Below are 10,642 nucleotides of genomic sequence, written 5' to 3' on the forward strand. Positions count from 1 at the left end.
GTTTAGGGGAACGGGCCAGAGTCTCCAACTGCTCGGCATCATACACGCCGAGCAGTTGGAGACTCTGGCCCGTTCCCCTAAACTGATGTGGGTTTATACTCCCTGCGGTTGCCGGTGATTGGATCACAGGCTTGAGATTATAATGAAATCTGAATACGCACAGTGGTACACAATATAGGAATTTCTTCCTGGCTTGAGTGACATTTCCTAATATATCCGCAGTACTGGACGACCATATCCCAAATTGGTTTTTGTAATTGGATAATATTCCTTTGGATCATTTAAATGAAACTTTGTTGCCCTTTGTCCTGATGAGGCCTAATACTGTTTGAAAGGCCGAAACGTGTCGACAGTTATTATTAATTTCGACACCTGCTTTGATTTGGAGATTGTGTGGATATATTCCCTAGGAGCATCATTTGGTTTTGAAGCTACAAAAAACTTGTTTAGTTTCTTATGCTCCTTGCTATTTTGGTGTTCGAAAAGGAAATCAGGCTAAGAAAAGACATTGCCATTTTTCCTTGTAAAAATAACATTGGGCTTCTCACACAACCCTTGGATTTAGGGTCCACAACAATAGGACATTTGGACCGCTTGGATCTAGAATAAAATATTTGGTTTTTGGATTCAAACAAGTCATTCCTCACAAGATTGAATATTGTGTTGTTGACTGATTTGTATTAATAATGCATAAAATGAAAAAGGAACTTTTTAAAAAAAATAATTGACATCGAATTTTTGTTTTGTTGTGTTTTTTCCTTATTTAATATATATATATATTTTTGTGCAATTGCTGATAGTAACCATTGGATGAACGTTAATTAGATGATAGATATATATCATACAATTTATGGTGTGACGAGACAGATAATTAATAGTTTTTGTCCTCATAATTAAGTTTCTTGAAGAAATCATCTGTGCACTTACATCAACACAGTTGATGGTAACATTCTCATTAAAATGCTGAAGGGTGTGAGTCTTACACTTTCCAGGTGAGACACCCTCAGAAGTCATAACACCGAAACAGCCACCCTGATATCTCAAGAGTTCAAGTATAGGCACCCTTTCACTGCACAGGTCTCACTTGATAGTGCAGCTGTTTGCAATCTGTATTATTGCCAATTCTTTAAAATAAACATACAGTGGGCTTTCACACCACCCAGTAAAGTATTTCTCGCTCACCTCATGCTGTTGGCTGATTGTGTATATCCCCCCCTCTCCAGGAAGTGCTTCCATTGCAATGAAAGAGGGACTATTTCACATCTACAAAATATAAGTGTACTCCGTGTGTAGCATCAATTTTTTTTATCTCCTGTATGCGTTCTATACAGAAAGTACTTCTTTTTGTTACCTATTGAGAAACATTGACAGTGCCAATATGTCTGGTTTCGAGCATGCTAAACAGCATTTGTTTTTGCCTGTGTTACAATCATTAACACAATAAGACCACATCTAAATGCTTTTGATAGCCCACTCACTAATTCAAACAGGAACATTGCTGTTCGCACATACCATTTAGTCTGTTCTTCCCTACAGCCATGCCTAGTCAGCTACATTTATTTATCATGTTCTATCATTATTATGTGATATAAAAGTCCTTTTACTTCATTTATTTTATTTTTAAAGTTACAATTGGCTTTTTTCTTGGTCTTGACCTCTTTTTCCTGTCTGCCCCTTCCTTTAGTTGTTTGTTTCACCTCCTAGCACTATGACGGGGGTTCCCAAACTTTTTCGACCCGCGGCTCCCTTGACCCATTGGCCATTGCCCGAGGCTCCCCACTGTTACTTTTTTTGGAGGGTGGGTGGTATGTAAACACGGCCTCGGGAGCACTTGCATTTTTCTTCCTGAAAATAATTGGAATGAAGTTCATGAAGTTATTATATTCGTATATGCAGGGTGGTTCGTATTACTTAGGTGGCACCTCTACTAAAATGTTCCTATTTACACTTCTTTGCCCGTGCCTTTTTCAACGCACCCTCTCAAACTTTTTTATCCCACTTACAATGCTAGATACCACCACTATGTATGTAGTCCCGATTGCCAAAGTGTTTCCGCGCTTGAATATTTGCATGCACTTTGCATTTCTACCAATGTCATTAGTGCCTATCTCAGCAGGGTGACTCATGATTTGTTAAACCACTTACATCTTTATTTTTGCTGTCTCCTCCCTGAAATTGGCTCCAAATCAATGCAAGTAAAATAAATTCCTCCGATTTATTTTTTAAACGTCCCTCTTTCTTGCTTCCAAATGTTGGCATTATGTTGTATATGGTGTTTTACTCCCCTGTGCTCAAGGAGAGAGCTGGCCTGTCTGGAAATGTGTGTGTACTGAAAATATGTGTACTAGAAGTACCTATGGTTCAAGTAGAAATGTCAATACTTAGGGGCCAATTAAGATGTTGGTCAGAAAGGCTCCGAACGGGAATCCAATTTGGAACCTATATTTCCAACCGAATCAGATACGTTTCCAACCAACCAATTACGATGCTGGGGAACCTCTCAGGCTGTCCGATTCGGTTCCGGCCAGCATTCGGAAAGCCTGAGTCGTTCGGAGCTGAATCGTACAGCCTTATGGACACTGTTTCCAACTGAGCGATTACGATGACCGATTCGGACAGCCGGTCTTAATTGGTTTGCCCAACAAAAAAATGCTGCGGAATCTGACTTTAGAGGCCCGTAACAGGACTCCCTTCATCCGTAGGCCTCCGGTTGGGGCCTGTGGAGGTTCCCATGGGACCCCTCTTTCCAACCGTACACAGTGTGGCAGGCACAAAGAGGTGCCCGCCACATGGTGCAAGGTTTTCCCCAACCACTCCTTTTTTTCAATGCGAGCCTGTGTTTTAGTTTAGAACACAGGCTCCCATTGAAGTCAATGCAGTCCAACCGAACGATGTTGGGAAGCATCGTAATTGGTCGGTCGGACTCTCAGAACCCGATTGGGTCAGAAACCATTCCAAACCCGATTCGGTTGGAAGAGTTTCTGACCGACATCGTAATCGGCCCCTTAGTGTGTTTAATAGACAGGACAACTGTACTTTCCTGATAACTTGCATTGGTGTAAAATGCATTTGGAAAAACACAAAACTATTAAAGAGGCTAACAAAATACATCAGGCATCTTGCCCTTACTTTGAGAGTGTTGGAACGTGGGGATCCAGTGAATTATGGAAATCATCTCCCTCGACATGCCATCAATTAGGCACTACGTTTACAGCTTTAGGAAAGTCACTTACAAAACATCAACAACATGTGTTTCAGTCTAATTAGTTTAACTGAAGCCATCAGACCCTTCAGCATTAAATGCATTCACATGCTTGGTGTGCAGCTCCCCTGGCTGGGTTTAACGGCTCCCCAGGGAGCCACGACCCACAGTTCGGGAACCACTGCATTAGGATGTCCAAGGGGGTAGTTTGTGCTTTATAAATGCATTCTAATATCTCTCCCACTTTCCCAACACCCCTTCAACTCGAGCTGCTACCACAGCCGCAAGAACTACTGCAATAAAAGCTACCACGGCAGGGGCCACAAGAGCAGGGCAGTGACAACAGCTTCTATCACAATTGTAACCATAGCATAAACCACAGTAGCAGCCACGGGTGTACCCACTGCACAGTATAGGCTCCTGCAAACATGAGTGGGACCACAGCGTGAAGCATTGCAGTGACCAAAGTTTTCATTGCACACCTAAAAGGTGATGGGAGGCTGCTTGAACTAAGTTTACCCCTGGCAATCGCTTGGGTTTTCATTCCAACCCATCATTCTTTTTCTCACTATACCACCTCAGTTTGGACCTAGCCGTATGCAGATCAGCCCTGACCCTGCTCCTCATGGTACTAGTCCAGCCAGAACTGCCAAGCCATGTCCTCCCTGAACCAGAATACAAGCAACCCAGGACTGGTGTTGCTCTAGTTATGGGCTCATCAGCCTGGTAATGCTTGGTTCCAATGATTCTGTGAGTATGGGACCCACGTCTGAGCATACCCATGACACTTAGGCCGCTACATGAAACACATAAAAGGTGATGGGAGGCTGCTTGCAATAAGTCTAACCACTGGAAATTTCTCTGGATAGCACTCCAACCCACCATTCTTTTGCTCACCATGCCACCTCAGTTTGGACCCAGCCATATGCAAATCTGTCTTGACCCTACTTCTCATGGGAATAGTCCTGAGTGATTACCAATGGCTGGGATTAATTCAAGCGTTTCATCTATCACTGTTTTTCATACTTATTGTGTCGCCCTAAGTTATGTTATGTTAATTTGGATTTGTTAAGCGCTTAATACCAGAAGGTCTCTAAGCGCTGTAAGTAGATGGGCGAAGGTTCCAGGTAGATTAGCAGGGCGATTGTGTCCAAGCATCTGTGAACAGGATGGTTTTTAGTTGTTTCCTGAAGGGAAGAAGGCGGCTTTCCGCACGGAGGTCGTTCGGCAGTTTGTTCCAGAGAGTGGGTATATAGCAAGAGAAGACTCGTCCTCCTTTGGTGGCGTAGTTGAAGCGAGGGCATTTTAAAAGGCAGTCCATGGAGGACCTAAGAGAATGGCAGGGTTTATATTTCTGAAGATGTTGTTTAATATATACAGGGGCCTGGCCGTAAATAGCTCTGTGAAAGATGCAAAGGCCTTTAAATGTGGCTCTTCGTTTGAGAGGCAGCCAGTGGAGGCGTTGAAGGAGGGGTGATGCTCGCGTGTGCCTCTGGAGTTTGAAGATGAGTCTGGCGGCATCGTTCATTACTATTTGCAATCTGCTCACTAAGGAGTCCGGCAGTCCAATATATAATGAGATGGCATAATCAAGACTGGCTAGGATCATGACTGATACCACTGTTCTCATGGTGGAGAATGATAGGATGGGGGAGAGTTTCCTCAGCAGTATGAGTAGGCCGACACAGGTGCCAACCACCGTAGAAACTTGATTGGCCATTGTAAGTTTAGCGTTAATTTTGATTCCCAGACTTTTAACTACTGGGGATGATGCTGGGGAGTCGCCCAGCTCCTGGGGCCAGAAGAGGGAGTTCCAGGGGTTAAGAGCATCCGTCATGGCTAGAACCTCCTGTTTTGTCTGGGTAACCTTCAGTGAGTTGGAGGTCATCCAGTTGACAGTAAAACAGAGTACCTCTTGAGCCCGGGAGTAGGTTTGAGGCGAATTTTCAATTTGCAAGATGAGTGTCGTCAGCATAGTTGTATACTTGACACTCTATGTCCGCAAAGGCATTGATTAGCGGTCTGAGGTATATATTAAACAAGAGCGGTGATAGTGCTGACCCCTGCGGAACTCCACAAGAAATTGGTCCGCTCTCAGAGACCCAGTCATTCATCTGAATTCGCTGGGTGCGGTCCGTCAAACTAAGTGATCCATTGTAGGGCAGATCCCCCCAATTCCCATGGATCAAAGTCTTTCCAGGAGTATGGCGTGGAACGCTGCCGACAGGTCAAGGAGGATTAGCACGCAGGGTTTCTTGTTGTCCACAGTAAGCCTGATATCGCCAAGCACCGACAACATCACTAATTCCGTGCTATAGTGAGCCCGGAAACCAGCCTGCCTGTCTCCTAGGAGGTGGTGCTCCCCAAACACCTAGATAGATTTTGCAGGACATGTTGTTCTAGAATTTTCGCAAGAAAGGAGAGTAGGGAAATGGGCCTATATTTTTTCATGTTGGATAGATCCGCCCAGGCTTTCTTTAGAAGGGGGATAATTCTGGCTTCTTTAAAGTGGGTTGGAACCTCCCCAGACTCCAGTGAGCGGTTCAGTAGGCCAAGAACTTCCTCCTCAATTTCCGGGAAAGCAAGGTTAAAAATAAAAGTAGGGCAAGGGTCGGCCGGGATGCCAGATTTGACCTTCTTGGCCAAGCGCCGTAGGGTTTTTAAGTCAAGGATTTGGAAAGACGAGAGAATTTCTGCTTTCCTTTCTGGAAAGACCACCTCACCATTGGGGGTTGCTTAAGAGGGGAGTTGTCAATTTCAGACAGAATGTCCTGAATCTTTTTTGAGAAATAGGATAAGAAAAGATCGCATTGTTCTTGATTGGGTGGTGCTGACGGTGATTGTTTTTGACTTAGTTCTTTCACAACTCTGAACATTTCTTTTTGGGTGTTAGTGGCCACTAAAATTCTATTTTCATAGTAATCAGCCTTCTTGCTCAAGAGTGCTTTTTTGTACAAGGTGATATTGGCTCTGTACTCTACTAGAGCTTGGGATAATAATTTTTCCGCCATCGTCGTTCATGGTGGCAAAGCGCGCGTTTTAATGTCCCAAGTTATTCCGTGAACCATGGGGCGCCTTTGCCTTTACTGTTAATTTGTATGCTCTATTCTGGGGCAATTTTGTCAATGGCAGCGCGGAGCCGGCTGGATGTGGCTTCGGACCACAATGTGGGTATCTTCCTAGACAGTCAAATAGCTAAACGTTCATATTAAATTCATCTTTCAAAAGCAACAGATGTATAATGTCAAGCAAGAGAGAATTATGTAAAAAAGATCTATTTCATTAAAAAATGAGAGAATAAAAACAGTCAATTCAACAGATAATTTTTGATACAAATTATACAATATATCAAAATCACAATTTAAAATGAGAAAATGTTTTTATCTAATCCAATAAGTAGTAGTGTGGCGGGATTAAGAATATTTCCGACGCACGTTTCGGTGCTATAACAGGGCCTTCTTCTGGGAATCGAGCCACAGATTCCTAAAGATAATGGAAACATGATCTATATTAAAATATCTATACAAGCTTGACGAGCACAACAATTTGTGCAACAACAACGTCAACAGTGCTGCAAATTGAATGACAATAAAGAAAAAGCACATAACATGTAATGCCTTCAAGTACATTAATAACATAACATGACTATCTTACATAACCGATATCTAGAGTATATGGAATATACATATTTAAATATAAAACTCCAGAAATCAGAATAAAAAATTATAATTAGACAATGTCCAAACAAATGAATACGGAAAGAACACCTAAAGTATAACCAATAATAAATACCTAACAGACGTGACAAAAGTGAAAAGGATATACATGGTGTATGTGAAATACCGAAATGGTGAACCAGAATAAAGAAGAAGAAGAGGAATCTATTCTCAAGGAGTGCCGAATGATAGTACCCGGACATCTTAAGTGCATGAATTATAATTCACACTGTGAAGATAGTAAGAGAGGCATATGATCTATAATACCTGTATTTAGAGGGACCCACAGTCTATGGGATGTGGGACTGATGATTCTTATCTATGTGGGAACCTTTTAAAATGCTGAAATAAGTAAGAGGAATTTCATTAATTATATAGCTCTCTTCCTGTATATGAATGACTAAATGGATGGTCGGTGTATTGATGCTAACCTTCTAGTTAAGAGAGTTTTAGATACTTCGTTTTAATATAACTTCAATGGTCTTGATAAATAGATCCTTTAGATGAGGGTCTATGCTACTATTTTTAATAATGCAGGAACATTTCACGGAGATATAAGCTTTGGTAGCTCTGTGAAGTAAATAGTAACAGGGAGGTAGATATTAATAAAATTCCTTAGTCGCTAACTGAGAGCATACGTTCTAATGCGCAAATAACACGAAAGGCCACAGTTGACATTATTGAATATAATGGGCCTTTCATCAAGACTTATTTTAATGTTAGACAAAAATGTCAATAAAAAGTGTTACCTTAAGTGGTCTATATGAGGGTTCAAAATAGGGAACACCTTCTATTTCATAATAAATTCTTGAGGCCAAAGATATGAAGAATCATTAGTGATTACGCTCCTGTAGATGAAAAGAACACATGCTTCAATTATATAGACAATGGTGCATTCTGGCCTAAAAAGCGTCTAATATATATACTATTGTGGAATATATTCATAGCATAAGGGATCTACATGATAACTATGAAATCGCTTATGTGGGCATATTGTGGCTTATCTAACAGAGTAGCTGCATGACCACATATCTAAATATTTCTAAATGACTTGAGTAGGCCTATTAGCGCTCTTCTAAGGGGGTAGATGTTGTGCATGTATTACCTCTACATCTGTGAATGTGGTAAACTAGTTATGTAATTAATCATGTTTGCTGTCTCAGGCTTTTTAAGTGGACATTCTCGGGGGGTGCTTATTAGTGAGGGACCATCTAGTTTAGACCACTTACGGACGTGTTTCCAATCCGAGGGGGGTGGAGCCTGACATTTGGTGAGGGGGAGTAATAGATTGATACAGAAGTGGTCAGACCATGCGCAGGGGCTGATGTCCATAAGCCTCATGAGGGGGACGAAGTCCAGACAAGGTCTAGAATGTGTCCTCGCTCATGTGTGGGGTTGGTAACTAGCTGGGAGAGCCCCAGATTAGTGAAAGTCTCCTCTAATTGTCGGGCTTGAGCCTCGTTGGGTAGTTGATCCCAGTGAAGGTTAAAATCTCCCACCACCAGAAGTTGTTGGAAGCGAGAGCGTAGATTAACTACATATTCGGTCAGGAGATCTGTAAAATGTGGGGAGCATTAAGGCGGCCGATACACCAAAGTAATTGTTGTACTAGACGAGTGATGGCAGACTTTGACAGTCAGCGTGTCAGCCCCAGCTAGGGATTCACCTGACACTCTTTCCAGATTTAGATACTTCTTAAAGAGGAACGCCACCCCTCCTCCTCCTCTTTTCCCTGCTGGCCGATTCTGCCAGATGGCATCAAAGCCATCAGGCAGGGCGGCCATTAATGTGGGGCCAGAGTTTTCGTCCAGCCATGTTTCTGACAGGGCTAGTATGTCTGGGGCCTCGTCTTGTTGGAGCGTGAGGATTTCAATGGCGTGTTTTTGTAAAGAGCAAGTGTTCAGGATGGAAAGTTTCAGTGCTTCGGCGCCATTGTGAGGCGGGTGGCCACGAGGGTGAGCTAAGATGGGGGCAGATGTCTCTCCCTGCAGAGGGATAAAGAGACCTTCTCTCCTGAGTGTCATTGTAGTATCAGTGTTTAAAGGGCAGAGTTTGTTCCAGGATATAAGTTCAGTGCTTGTGTAAGTCTGCAGTTGGCCAGGGGTGCTGGCCCCTGGTCCCGGTCGGACGCAGACAGGCTTGCCCCTGGCACGCCCGCTGCGCCCGTCGGCTCCAGCATGCGTTTTTTTTCTGCCCCGTGGCTCCTTCCTGCCAATCAGCCCTGCTGTGCAGCAGCTGACACTGTCACAGTCGCTAGACCTCGTGAGAGCGTGTGTGGGAGGAGAGCAGGACCGGTCAGGAAGGGCGGCAGTAAGTAGCGTGGCAGTTACACACGTATTAAAGAACACACAAACTTTTAAAAATGGTTTCCTTAGTTAAAAAGGGTTAAAAAGCAGAGCTTGTAACTTCGCATGCACTATCTGGGCTAGCGCGTCTTACTTAGCGAGACAGGTATACCTAGAAATGGGTTCCATGCACTGTGTCACTGGAACCTAGCTGTACCCAGCTGTGAGCCCATAATTATGGTTTGCTTGTTATCTGGTTCAGGGATGACCTGGTTGGACAGTTCGGGCTGGACTGTCCTTCCTGGAGCAGGGTCACATATAGCTGGGTCCAAACTGATGTGGCATGGTGTGCAAAATAACGATAGATTGTAATGCGGCCTGAGTGATTACCAGTGGCTGGGATTAATTTAAGCATTCTATCTTTCACTGTTTTGTATACTCAAAGTTGAATTGCTGCAGCTGCCAGCATAGCAGGTACCGCCTGTAGGAAGCTGCCTCTTTATATGATATATCAAAATGAGATATATTGTGTAAAGAGTGCAGGGGTTCCCTTATAAGTGGACAGAGGTTTTTCCTAGCAATTCCAATGTGCTCTTCAAGGCGGTAGTATGGCCGAGCAGCATTAGGCTTATCTTAGAGGAGTGCAAGACATTTGCAAATACACACAATGGTCAGTAACTGAGACACACAACTCAATAAGGAGAACCACACCAAGTTATAAAAATAACACATATATTTATGTTTGAGGCATATGAGCTGCAGATTGCACACTGTGCATAGATCGCCACCTAGTGTTGGGCCCAGATGTTTGCAGTTTGTTTTTGTCCTGAAAAGTTCTTTGGAAGTCACAAGATGGGTGACCCCTCCTCTGGACCATACTGCGCATGGACATCGGCTCCATCCTCAGATTGTTTATTTCCGTCATCGGGCTCGGATGTGTTTCCAGCGCCCCAGTTTGGAACAGATTTTCATTCGGCGTGCAGTCCTCACCCAGTTCGACGGTATTGTTCCGATCGCGGTCCCCATCGACGCAACTCTTCACAACTTCGAAGTCTTCGATTCCAGTCATTGACGAAGGCCTTCGGGCCTACCTAGGCCTTACTTTCTGGCTCATGGAAAGGACGCCATTCGAGATGTCTCCTCGATGTACATCGAAATTTTCCCACACCGATCTACATGAGGTGTGCAACATTTGCCTCTCACCGGAGCACAAGGCCAAAGACTGTTCCGCTTGTGCCTCCTTCCGCTCCAAGAAGACGATTCGGGACCGAAGAACAATGGCTCGCTCATCAGCATCGATCCCGAACGACATCTTTCAAGAGTGCGTCAACGTGCCAGAACAGGAGCGAGCCGAAATAAGCACCAGCTCCTCCGATGTTGAGGACATCACTCCAGGTTGTAAGTAAGAACGTCGACATCGACCCTTCCTCGACACCCTC

This window comes from Lissotriton vulgaris, chromosome 6 (assembly GCF_964263255.1).
Source record: "Lissotriton vulgaris chromosome 6, aLisVul1.2, whole genome shotgun sequence".
NCBI lineage: Eukaryota > Metazoa > Chordata > Amphibia > Caudata > Salamandridae > Lissotriton > Lissotriton vulgaris.